Source organism: Arachis ipaensis, chromosome B02, assembly GCF_000816755.2.
Source record: "Arachis ipaensis cultivar K30076 chromosome B02, Araip1.1, whole genome shotgun sequence".
NCBI classification, from domain to species: domain Eukaryota; kingdom Viridiplantae; phylum Streptophyta; class Magnoliopsida; order Fabales; family Fabaceae; genus Arachis; species Arachis ipaensis.
In genome coordinates, this window is record NC_029786.2 from 37,725,997 (window position 1) to 37,740,054 (window position 14,058).

Consider the following 14,058-nt stretch of genomic DNA (forward strand, 5'->3'; position numbering starts at 1 on the left):
ACCAAAGTTTTATACTACTGCGGACATTAAAGTTGTTGTGTTCTTAGTTTACAAATAATAATTTATTAACTTAGTTGATGTGTGATACCTTAAAGTTAAAATTTTGCCTTGACGTTAAATTTAGTAAAATTTAAAAAAGATTAATATTCAAAAAATTTTCCGCAACCAGGAGTCGAACCCGGAAATTCATTCACTCTCTTAGTGTTCTTAGCTTACAAATAATAATTTATTAGCTTAGTTGTTTTGTGATGCCTTAACGTTAAATTTTTGCCTTGACGTTAACTTTAGTAAAATTTAAAAAAGATTAATTTTCAAAAGATTTTCCGCAGCCAGGAGTCGAACCCGGAAATTCATTCACTCTCTTAATGAATTGACTAAAGTTTTATACTACTGCGGACATTAAAGTTGTTGTGTTCTTAGCTTACAAATAATAACTTATTAACTCAGTTGTTGTGTGATGCCTTAACGTTAAAATTTTGCCTTGAAGTTAAATTTAGTAAAATTTAAAAAAGATTAATATTCAAAAAATTTTCCACAGCCAGGAGTCGAACCCGGAAATTCATTCACTCTCTTAATGAATTGACCAAAGTTTTATACTACTTCGGACATTAAAGTTGTTGTGTTCTTAGCTTACAAATAATAATTTATTAACTTAGTTGTTGTGTGATGCCTTAACATTAAATTTTTGCCTTGACGTTAAATTTAGTAAAATTTAAAAAAGATTAATATTCAAAAAATTTTCCGCAGCCAGGAGTCGAACCCGGAAATTAATTCAATCTCTTAATGAATTGACCAAAGTTTTATACTACTGCGGACATTAAAGTTGTTGTGTTCTTAGCTTACAAATAATAATTTATTAACTTAGTTGATGTATGATGCCTTAACGTTAAATTTTTGCCTTGACGTTAAATTTAGTAAAATTTAAAAAAGATTAATATTCAAAAAATTTTGCGCAGCCAAGAGTCGAACCCGGAAATTCATTCACTCTCTTAATGAATTGACCAAAGTTTTATACTACTGCGGACATTAAAGTTGTTGTGTTCCTAGCTTACAAATAATAATTTATTAACTTAGTTGTTGTGTGATGCCTTAACATTAAATTTTTGCCTTGACGTTAAATTTAGTAAAATTTAAAAAAGATTAATATTCAAAAAATTTTCTGCAGCCAAGAGTCAAACCCGGAAATTCATTCAATCTCTTAATGAATTGACCAAAGTTTTATACTACTGCAGACATTAAAGTTGTTGTGTTCTTAGCTTACAAATAATAATTTATTAACTTAGTTATTGTATGATGCCTTAACGTTAAATTTTTGCCTTGACGTTAAATTTAGTAAAATTTAAAAAAGATTAATTTTCAAAAAATTTTCCGCAGCCAGGAGTCGAACCCGAAAATTCATTCACTCTCTTAATGAATTGACCAAAGTTTTATACAACTGCAGACATTAAAGTTGTTGTGTTCTTAGTATACAAATAATAATTTATTAACTTAGTTGTTGTGTGATACCTTAAAGTTAAAATTTTGCCTTGACGTTAAATTTAGTAAAATTTAAAAAAGATTAATATTCAAAAAATTTTCCGCAGCCAGGAGTCAAACTCGGAAATTCATTCAATTTCTTAATGAATAGACCAAAGTTTTATACTACTGCGTACATTAAAGTTGTTGTGTTCTTAGTTTACAAATAATAATTTATTAACTAAGTTGTTGTGTGATGCCTTAACATTAAAATTTTGCCTTGACGTTAAATTTAGTAAAATTTAAAAAAGATTAATATTCAAAAAATTTTCTGCAACCAGGAGTCGAACTCGAAAATTCATTCACTCTCATTATGAATTGACCAAAGTTTTATACTACTGCTGACATTAAAGTTGTTGTGTTCTTAGCTTACAAATAATAATTTATTAACTTAGTTGTTGTGTGATGCCTTAACATTAAATTTTTGCCTTGACGTTAAATTTAGTAAAATTTAAAAAAGATTAATATTCAAAAATTTTCCGCAGCCCGGAGTCGAACCTAGAAATTCATTCAATCTCTTAATGAATAGACCAAAGTTTTATACTACTGCAGACATTAAAGTTGTTGTGTTCTTAGCTTACAAATAATAATTTATTAACTTAGTTGTTGTGTGATGGCTTAACGTTAAATTTTTTCCTTGACATTAAATTTAGTAATATTTAAAAAAGATTAATATTCAAAAAATTTTCCGTAGCCAAGAGTCTAACCCGGATATTCATTCACTCTCTTAATGAATTGACCAAAGTTTTATACTACTGCGGACATTAAAGTTGTTGTGTTCTTAGCTTACAAATAATAATTTATTAACTTAGTTGTTGTGTGATGCCTTAACATTAAATTTTTGCCTTGACGTTAAATTTAGTAAAATTTAAAAAAGATTAATATTCAAAAAATTTTCTGCAGCCAGGAGTCGAACCCGGAAATTCATCTCTTAATGAATTGACCAAAGTTTTATACTACTGCAGACATTAAAGTTGTTGTGTTCTTAGCTTACAAATAATAATTTATTAACTTAGTTGTTGTATGATGCCTTAACGTTAAATTTTTGCCTTGACGTTAAATTTAGTAAAATTTAAAAAAGATTAATTTTCAAAATATTTTCGGCAGCCAGGAGTCGAACCCGGAAATTCATTCACTCTCTTAATGAGTTGACCAAAGTTTTATACTACTGCAGACATTAAAGTTGTTGTGTTCTTAGTATACAAATAATAATTTATTAACTTAGTTGTTGTGTGATACCTTAAAGTTAAAATTTTGTCTTGACGTTAAATTTAGTAAAATTTAAAAAAGATTAATATTCAAAAAATTTTCCGCAGCCAGGAGTCAAACTCGGAAATTCATTCAATCTCTTAATGAATAGACCAAAGTTTTATACTACTGCGTACATTAAAGTTGTTGTGTTCTTAGTTTACAAATAATAATTTATTAACTAAGTTGTTTTGTGATGCCTTAACATTAAAATTTTGCCTTGACGTTAAATTTAGTAAAATTTAAAAAAGATTAATATTCAAAAAATTTTCTGCAACTAGGAGTCGAACTCGAAAATTCATTCACTCTCATTATGAATTGACCAAAGTTTTATACTACTGCGGACATTAAAGTTGTTGTGTTCTTAGCTTACAAATAATAATTTATTAACTTAGTTGTTGTGTGATGCCTTAACATTAAATTTTTGCCTTGACGTTAAATTTAGTAAAATTTAAAAAAGATTAATATTCAAAAAATTTTCCGCAGCCAGGAGTCGAACCCGGAAATTCATTCAATCTCTTAATGAATAGACCAAAGTTTTATACTACTGCAGACTTTAAAGTTGTTGTGTTCTTAGCTTACAAATAATAATTTATTAACTTAGTTGTTGTGTGATGGCTTAACGTTAAATTTTTGCCTTGACATTAAATTTAGTAATATTTAAAAAAGATTAATATTCAAAAAATTTTACGCAGCCAAGAGTCGAACCCGGATATTCATTCACTCTCTTAATGAATTGACCAAAGTTTTATACTACTGCGAACATTAAAGTTGTTGTGTTCTTAGCTTACAAATAATAATTTATTAACTTAGTTGTTGTGTGATGGCTTAACGTTAAATTTTTGCCTTGACATTAAATTTAGTAATATTTAAAAAAGATTAATATTCAAAAAATTTTCCGCAGCCAGGAGTCGAACCCGGAAATTCATTCACTCTCTTAATGAATTGACCAAAGTTTTATACTACTGCGGACATTAAAGTTGTTGTGTTCTTAGCTTACAAATAATAATTTATTAACTTAGTTGTTGTGTGATGGCTTAACGTTAAATTTTTGCCTTGACATTAAATTTAGTAATATTTAAAAAAGATTAATATTCAAAAAATTTTCCGCAGCCAGGAGTCGAACCCGGAAATTCATTCACTCTCTTAATGAATTGACCAAAGTTTTATACTACTGCGGACATTAAAGTTGTTGTGTTCTTAGCTTACAAATAATAATTTATTAACTTAGTTGTTGTGTGATACCTTAAAGTTAAAATTTTGCCTTGACGTTAAACTTAAGTTTTATACTACTGCAGACATTAAAGTTGTTGTGTTCTTAGTATACAAATAATAATTTATTAACTTAGTTGTTGTGTGATGGCTTAACGTTAAATTTTTGCCTTGACATTAAATTTAGTAATATTTAAAAAAGATTAATATTCAAAAAATTTTCCGCAGCCAAGAGTCGAACCCGGAAATTCATTCACTCTCTTAATGAATTGACCAAAGTTTTATACTTCTGCAGACATTAAAGTTGTTGTGTTCTTAGTATACAAATAATAATTTATTAACTTAGTTGTTGTGTGATACCTTAAAGTTAAAAATTTTCCTTGACGTTAAATTTAGTAAAATTTAAAAAAGATTAATATTCAAAAAATTTTCCGCAGCCAAGAGTCGAACCCGGAAATTCATTCAATCTCTTAATGAATAGACCAAAGTTTTATACTACTGCGTACATTAAAGTTGTTGTGTTCTTAGTTTACAAATAATAATTTATTAACTAAGTTTTTGTGTGATGCCTTAACATTAAAATTTTGCCTTGACGTTAAATTTAGTAAAATTTAAAAAAGATTAATATTCAAAAAATTTTCTGCAACCAGGAGTCAAACTCGGAAATTCATTCACTCTCATTATGAATTGACCAAAGTTTTATACTACTGCGGACATTAAAGTTGTTGTGTTCTTAGCTTACAAATAATAATTTATTAACTTAGTTGTTGTGTGATGCCTTAACATTAAATTTTTGCCTTGACGTTAAATTTAGTAAAATTTAAAAAAGATTAATATTCAAAAAATTTTCCGCAGCCAGGAGTCGAACCCGGAAATTCATTCAATCTCTTAATGAATAGACCAAAGTTTTATACTACTGCAGACATTAAAGTTGTTGTGTTCTTAGCTTACAAATAATAATTTATTAACTTAGTTGCTGTGTGATGGCTTAACGTTAAATTTTTGCCTTGACATTAAATTTAGTAATATTTAAAAAAGATTAATATTCAAAAACTTTTCCGCAGCCAAGAGTGGAACCCGGATATTCATTCACTCTCTTAATGAATTGACCAAAGTTTTATACTACTGCAGACATTAAAGCTGTTGTGTTCTTAGCTTACAAATAATAATTTATTAACTTAGTTGTTGTGTGATGGCTTAACGTTAAATTTTTGCCTTGACATTAAATTTAGTAATATTTAAAAAAGATTAGTTTTCAAAAAATTTTCCGCAGCCAAGAGTCAAACCCGGATATTCATTCACTCTCTTAATGAATTGACCAAAGTTTTGTACTACTGCGGACATAAAAGTTGTTGTGTTCTTAGCTTACAAATAATAATTTATTAACTTAGTTGTTGTGTGATGGCTTAACGTTAAATTTTTGCCTTGACGTTAAATTTAGTAAAATTTAAAAAAGATTAATTTTCAAAAAATTTTCCGCAGCCAGGAGTCAAACCCGGAAATTCATTCAATCTCTTAATGAATAGAACAAAGTTTTATACTTCTGCGGACATTAAAGTTGTTGTGTTCTTAGCTTAAAAATAATAATTCATTAACTTAGTTGTTGTGTGATGCCTTAACGTTAAATTTTTGCCTTGACGTTAAATTTAGTAAAATTTAAAAAAGATTAATTTTCAAAAAATTTTCCGCAGCCAGGAGTCAAACCCGGAAATTCATTCAATCTCTTAATGAATAGAACAAAGTTTTATACTACTGCGTACATTAAAGTTGTTGTGTTCTTAGCTTACAAATAATAATTTATTAACTTAGTTGTTGTGTGATGGCTTAACGTTAAATTTTTGCCTTAACATTAAATTTAGTAATATTTAAAAACGATTAATATTCAAAAAATTTTCCGCAGCAAGGAGTCGAACCCGAAAATTCATTCACTCTCTTCATGAATTGACCAAAGTTTTATACTACTGCGGACATTAAAGTTGTTGTGTTCTTAGCTTAAAAATAATAATTTATTAACTTAGTTGTTGTGTGATGCCTTAACGTTAAATTTTTGCCTTGACGTTAAATTTAGTAAAATTTAAAAAAGATTAATTTTCAAAAAATTTTCCGCAGCCAGGAGTCGAACCCGGAAATTCATTTACTCTCTTAATGAATTGACCAAAGTTTTATACTACTGCAGACATTAAAGTTGTTGTGTTCTTACCTTACAAATAATAATTTATTAACTTAGTTGTTGTGTGATGGCTTAACGTTAAATTTTTGCCTTGACATTAAATTTAGTAATATTTAAAAAAGATTAATATTCAAAAAATTTTCCACAGCCAGGAGTCGAACCCGGAAATTCATTCACTCTCTTAATGAATCGACCAAAGTTTTATACTACTGCGAACATTAAAGTTGTTGTGTTCTTAGCTTACAAATAATAACTTATTAACTCAGTTGTTGTGTGATGCCTTAACGTTAAAATTTTGCCTTGACGTTAAATTTAGTAAAATTTAAAAAAGATTAATATTCAAAAAATTTTCCGCATCTAGGAGTCGAACCCGGAAATTCATTCACTGTCTTAATGAATTGACCAAAGTTTTATACTACTGCAGACATTAAAGTTGTTGTGTACTTAGCTTACAAATAATAATTTTTAAACTTAGTTGGTGTGTGATGCCTTAACGTTAAATTTTTTCCTTGACGTTAAATTTAGTAAAATTTAAAAAAGATTAATTTTCAAAAAATTTTCCGGAGCCAAGAGTCGAACCCGGAAATTCATTCACTCTCTTAATGAATTGACCAAAGTTTTATACTACTGCAGACATTAAAGTTGTTGTGTTCTTAGATTACAAATAATAATTTATTAACTTAGTTGTTGTGTGATGGCTTAACGTTAAATTTTTGCCTTGACATTAAATTTAGTAATATTTAAAAAAGATTAATATTCAAAAAATTTTCCGTAGCCAAGAGTCGAAACCGGATATTCATTCACTCTCTTAATGAATTGACCAAAGTTTTATACTACTGCGGACATTAAAGTTGTTGTGTTCTTAGCTTACAAATAATAATTTATTAACGTCGAACCCGGAAATTCATTCACTCTCTTAATGAATTGACCAAAGTTTTATACTACTGCGGACATTAAAGTTGTTGTGTTCTTAGCTTACAAATAATAATTTATTAACGTCGAACCCGGAAATTCATTCACTCTCTTAATGAATTGACCAAAGTTTTATACTACTGCGGACATTAAAGTTGTTGTGTTCTTAGCTTACAAATAATAATTTATTAACGTCGAACCCGGAAATTCATTCACTCTCTTAATGAATTGACCAAAGTTTTATACTACTGCGGACATTAAAGTTGTTGTGTTCTTAGCTTACAAATAATAATTTATTAACGTCGAACCCGGAAATTCATTCACTCTCTTAATGAATTGACCAAAGTTTTATACTACTGCGGACATTAAAGTTGTTGTGTTCTTAGCTTACAAATAATAATTTATTAACGTCGAACCCGGAAATTCATTCACTCTCTTAATGAATTGACCAAAGTTTTATACTACTGCGGACATTAAAGTTGTTGTGTTCTTAGCTTACAAATAATAATTTATTAACGTCGAACCCGGAAATTCATTCACTCTCTTAATGAATTGACCAAAGTTTTATACTACTGCGGACATTAAAGTTGTTGTGTTCTTAGCTTACAAATAATAATTTATTAACGTCGAACCCGGAAATTCATTCACTCTCTTAATGAATTGACCAAAGTTTTATACTACTGCGGACATTAAAGTTGTTGTGTTCTTAGCTTACAAATAATAATTTATTAACGTCGAACCCGGAAATTCATTCACTCTCTTAATGAATTGACCAAAGTTTTATACTACTGCGGACATTAAAGTTGTTGTGTTCTTAGCTTACAAATAATAATTTATTAACGTCGAACCCGGAAATTCATTCACTCTCTTAATGAATTGACCAAAGTTTTATACTACTGCGGACATTAAAGTTGTTGTGTTCTTAGCTTACAAATAATAATTTATTAACGTCGAACCCGGAAATTCATTCACTCTCTTAATGAATTGACCAAAGTTTTATACTACTGCGGACATTAAAGTTGTTGTGTTCTTAGCTTACAAATAATAATTTATTAACGTCGAACCCGGAAATTCATTCACTCTCTTAATGAATTGACCAAAGTTTTATACTACTGCGGACATTAAAGTTGTTGTGTTCTTAGCTTACAAATAATAATTTATTAACGTCGAACCCGGAAATTCATTCACTCTCTTAATGAATTGACCAAAGTTTTATACTACTGCGGACATTAAAGTTGTTGTGTTCTTAGCTTACAAATAATAATTTATTAACGTCGAACCCGGAAATTCATTCACTCTCTTAATGAATTGACCAAAGTTTTATACTACTGCGGACATTAAAGTTGTTGTGTTCTTAGCTTACAAATAATAATTTATTAACGTCGAACCCGGAAATTCATTCACTCTCTTAATGAATTGACCAAAGTTTTATACTACTGCGGACATTAAAGTTGTTGTGTTCTTAGCTTACAAATAATAATTTATTAACGTCGAACCCGGAAATTCATTCACTCTCTTAATGAATTGACCAAAGTTTTATACTACTGCGGACATTAAAGTTGTTGTGTTCTTAGCTTACAAATAATAATTTATTAACGTCGAACCCGGAAATTCATTCACTCTCTTAATGAATTGACCAAAGTTTTATACTACTGCGGACATTAAAGTTGTTGTGTTCTTAGCTTACAAATAATAATTTATTAACGTCGAACCCGGAAATTCATTCACTCTCTTAATGAATTGACCAAAGTTTTATACTACTGCGGACATTAAAGTTGTTGTGTTCTTAGCTTACAAATAATAATTTATTAACGTCGAACCCGGAAATTCATTCACTCTCTTAATGAATTGACCAAAGTTTTATACTACTGCGGACATTAAAGTTGTTGTGTTCTTAGCTTACAAATAATAATTTATTAACGTCGAACCCGGAAATTCATTCACTCTCTTAATGAATTGACCAAAGTTTTATACTACTGCGGACATTAAAGTTGTTGTGTTCTTAGCTTACAAATAATAATTTATTAACGTCGAACCCGGAAATTCATTCACTCTCTTAATGAATTGACCAAAGTTTTATACTACTGCGGACATTAAAGTTGTTGTGTTCTTAGCTTACAAATAATAATTTATTAACGTCGAACCCGGAAATTCATTCACTCTCTTAATGAATTGACCAAAGTTTTATACTACTGCGGACATTAAAGTTGTTGTGTTCTTAGCTTACAGATGCCTAAACATTAAAATTTTGCCTTGACGTTAAATTTAGTAAAATTTAAAAAAGATTAATATTCAAAAAATTTTCCGCATCTAGGAGTCAAACCCGGAAATTCATTCACTCTCTTAATGAATTGACCAAAGTTTTATACTACTGCAGATATTAAAGTTGTTGTGAACTTAGCTTACAAATAATAATTTATTAACTTAGCTGGTGTGTGATGCCTTAATGTTAAATTTTTGCCTTGACGTTAAATTTAGTAAAATTTAAAAAAGATTAATTTTCAAAAAATTTTCCGCAGCCAGGAGTCGAACCCGAAAATTCATTCACTCTCTTATTTAATTGACCAAAGTCTTATACTACTGCAGACATTAAAGTTGTTGTGTTCTTAGTTTACAAATAATAATTTATTAACTTAGTTGTTGTGTGATACCTTAAAGTTAAAATTTTGCCTTGACGTTAAATTTAGTAAAATTTAAAAAAGATTAATATTCAAAAAATTTTCCACAACCAGGAGTCGATCCCGGAAATTCATTCACTCTCCTAATGAATTGACCAAAGTTTTATACTACCGCGGCTATTAAAGTTGTTGTGTTCTTAGTTTACAAATAATAATTTATTAACTAAGTTGTTGTGTGATGCCTTAACATTAAAATTTTGCCTTGACGTTAAATTTAGTAAAATTTAAAAAAGATTAATATTCAAAAAATTTTCTGCAACCAGGAGTCGAACCCGGAAATTCATTCACCCTCATTATGAATTGACCAAAGTTTTATACTACTGCGGACATTAAAGTTGTTGTGTTCTTAGCTTACAAATAATAATTTATTAACTTAGTTGTTGTGTGATGCCTTAACGTTAAATTTTTACCTTGACGTTAAATTTAGTAAAATTTAAAAAAGATTAATATTCAAAAAATTTTCCGCAGCCAGGAGTCAATCCCGGAAATTCATTCAATCTCTTAATGAATTGACCAAAGTTTTATACTATTGCATACATTAAAGTTGTTGTGTTCTTAGCTTACAAATAATAATTTATTAACTTAGTTGTTGTGTGATGGCCTAACGTTAAATTTTTGCCTTGACATTAAATTTAGTAATATTTAAAAACGATTAATATTCAAAAAATTTTCCGCAGCAAGGAGTCGAACCCGAAAATTCATTCACTCTCTTAATGAATTGACCAAAGTTTTATACTACTGCGGACATTAAAGTTGTTGTGTTCTTAGCTTACAAATAATAATTTATTAACTTAGTTGTTGTGTGATGCCTTAACGTTAAATTTTTGCCTTAACGTTAAATTTAGTAAAATTTAAAAAAGATTAATTTTCAAAAAATTTTCCGCAGCCAGGTGTCGAACCCGAAAATTCATTCACTCTCTTAATGAATTGACCAAAGTTTTATACTACTGCGGACATTAAAGTTGTTGTGTTCTTAGCTTACAAATAATAATTTATTAACTTAGTTGTTGTGTGATGCCTTAACATTAAATTTTTGCCTTGACATTAAATTTAGTATTATTTAAAAAAGATTAATATTCAAAAAATTTTCCGCAGCCAGGAGTCAAACCCGGAAATTCATTCACTCTCTTAATGAATTGACCAAAGTTTTATACTACTGCGGACATTAAAGTTGAATAATAATTTATTAACTTAGTTGCTGTGTGATGGCTTAACATTAAATTTTTGCCTTGACATTAAATTTAGTAACGTTTTACTGTTCGAAATTCCAGCCCTTGATTTCGAGTTTCATGAGCAAAAATGTTGAGATTTTGGGTTCTTTGATGTTATAGGACCCAACTCTCTTGAAGGAGAAGGTTAATCTTGTCTCCTTGGACCTTGGGTGTGGTAAGATTCTCAATCCTAGTGTAGTTTATTGTTCTATGATGTTTGGGTATTGAGATGTTGTGTATGGATATGATGATTGTGGCTTAGGTTGTGTATATGTGAATATTGGAGCTTGATTGGTGATTTTTGAAAGCTTGGAAAAGGGTTTTGTGTGATAAAATCTGTTCTTGGAGGTGTTGATATCTTGAGAGCTTGTGGAAAAATGGTTTGGAAGTGCTCCGGTTGAGCGTGGGAAATCGGCTAAGGTATGGTTTTGGTTTCCCGTATCTAATATGTAATGTAGTAGGAAATACTTAGGCTAGAGGCCCTAAGATAGGCATTGAATTGATGATGTTGTTGAATGATTGAGATATATGATGTGATCATATATGTAATTATGAATATTGATGCCTTGATTGTGTGATATTTATGGTTTTGTATGAAAACATGGTTTTTGGGCATACTTTGACGGGACATAACTTGGACTACGAATCTCTGATTTATGCCAAATTTGTTTAGAAATGAAATTGGATCCGGGATGTCCATGCCGTTCGAAGAACGGGTGAAAAACGATTTAAAATGAGGAAGTTATGTCCGTCGGAAGATTGAGGGTTGAATCTGTGAATTCTGCAACTTTTAACTTAGAAAATTATTAGCAGAATGACCCCTCGCGCGTAGGCGCACTTGGCGCGTACGCGCCGTTCTTCCAGAAAGCGCCATCCACGCGTGTGCGTGATGTGCGCGGGCGCGCCGAATCTGCTGCACCCAATGCCCAGCCATTTTCCAGAGGGTTGTGCCAGAGTTGTGCCAGTTTTGTGCCTGGGGCGCAAGAGCACCCACGCGTACGCGTGGCTGACGCTTGCGCGTCGTTTGGCTAATTTTCAATCCGCGCGTTCGCGCGTATGACGCTTGCGCGTCGAGAAGTTTTTAAGGCCATCCACGCGTGCGCGTGGAGTGCGCGTACGCGTGGCCCCGTTTTCATCCCAAAGTTGATTTTTGAGTTTTAAAAGCCAAATTTCATACTTCTAAGCCTCCGATCTCACCACTTATGTCTTAAATCATTATGATATACCTAGCATGAGAAAAAGGGCTAGTGAATGTGGTAACTTGCGAGTGAAGCAAGGGAAAAAATGAATGATCATTGAGGATCAAAGATGATTATATGAGATGCGGAGAATGGCGGTGGGAGTGCTTGTTATGCCATGGGCCGAAGGGCCGTAAATGTTAATGAATTGGCTGGTTATGGATTTAACCGTGAGCCGGATGGCTAGATTATTGCCGTGTAACGGCGGAGCCATGTTTATGGCTAAGTATAAATGCATATATGCTGTTGAATGAATTGTGAATGTTGCACTTCCACCATTGGCGCATGGATGGCCTTATAACTCATCGACGCGCAAGCGTCATACGTGCGAACGCGTGGGTTGAAAACTAGCCAAACGACGCGCAAGCGTCAGCCACGCGTACGCGTGGGTGCTCTTGCGTTCCAGGCACAAAACTGGCACAACTCAGGCACAACCCTCGGGAAAATGGCTGGGCATTTGGTGCAGCGCATCGACGCGCCCGCGCAAACCACGCGTACGCGTGGATGGCGTTTTCTCGAAGAACGGCGCGTACGCGCCAAGTGCGCCTACGCGCGGAGGGTCATTCTGCTAAAAATTTTCTAAGTTAAAAAGTTGCAGAATTTACAGATTCAACCCTCAATCTTCCGACGGACATAACTTCCTCATTTTAAATCGTTTTTCACCCGTTCTTCGAACGGCATGGACATCCCGGATCCAATTTCATTTCTAAACAAATTTGGCATAAATCAGAGATCCGTAGTCCAAGTTATGTCCCGTCAAAGTATGCCCAAAAACCATGTTTTCATACAAAACCATAAAGTGCCATTTTCAAAATAAGCCACTTTCAACTCTTTTCAAAATCAATCAAAACATGCCAATTTCAACCCTTCTCCTTAAAATCATTCAAAATGTGCCAAAATCAACAACAAGCCATCCTCAACTCACACATTGACATTTTACCAAAATTCCCAAAACCACCTCTAACCATTCTAATACTTCTCAATCAAATGGCTAAAGGACAAACACAATATCATGTCATACGTCCTTCCTCATCCTAATTTTCAATAATACCATTTCCAATCAACCATCATTATACATGATCAACATCATACTCACCATCAACATGGTACCTCTCATCAATTCAACCTCAATCATCCATCAAGCATATATCACAACATGCATTTCTTATATATCACACAATCAAGGCATCAATATTCATAATCACATATATGAACACATCATATATCTCAACCATTCAACAACACCAACAATTCAATGCCTATCTTAGGGCCTCTAGCCTAAGTATTTCCTACCACATTACATATTAGATACGGGAAACCGAAACCATACCTTAGCCGATTTCCCAAGCTCAACCGGAGCACTTCCAAACCACTTGTCCTCAAGCTCTCAAGGTCTAATATGTATGATCAACATCATACTCACCATCAACATGGTACCTCTCATCAATTCAACCTCAATCATCCATCAAGCATATATCACAACATGCATTTCTTATATATCACACAATCAAGGCATCAATATTCATAATCACATATATGAACACATCATATATCTCAACCATTCAAAAACACCAACAATTCAATGCCTATCTTAGGGCCTCTAGCCTAAGTATTTCCTATCACATTACATATTAGATACGGGAAACCGAAACCATACCTTAGCCGATTTCCCAAGCTCAACCGGAGCACTTCCAAACCACTTTTCCTCAAGCCCTCAAGGTCTCAACACCTCCAAGAACAGATTTTATCACACAAAACCCTCTTCCAAGCTTTCCAAAATCACCAATCAAGCTCCAATATTCACATATACACAACCTAAGCCACAATCATCATACCAAAACACAAGAGCTCAATACCCACAACCACAAGTTCAA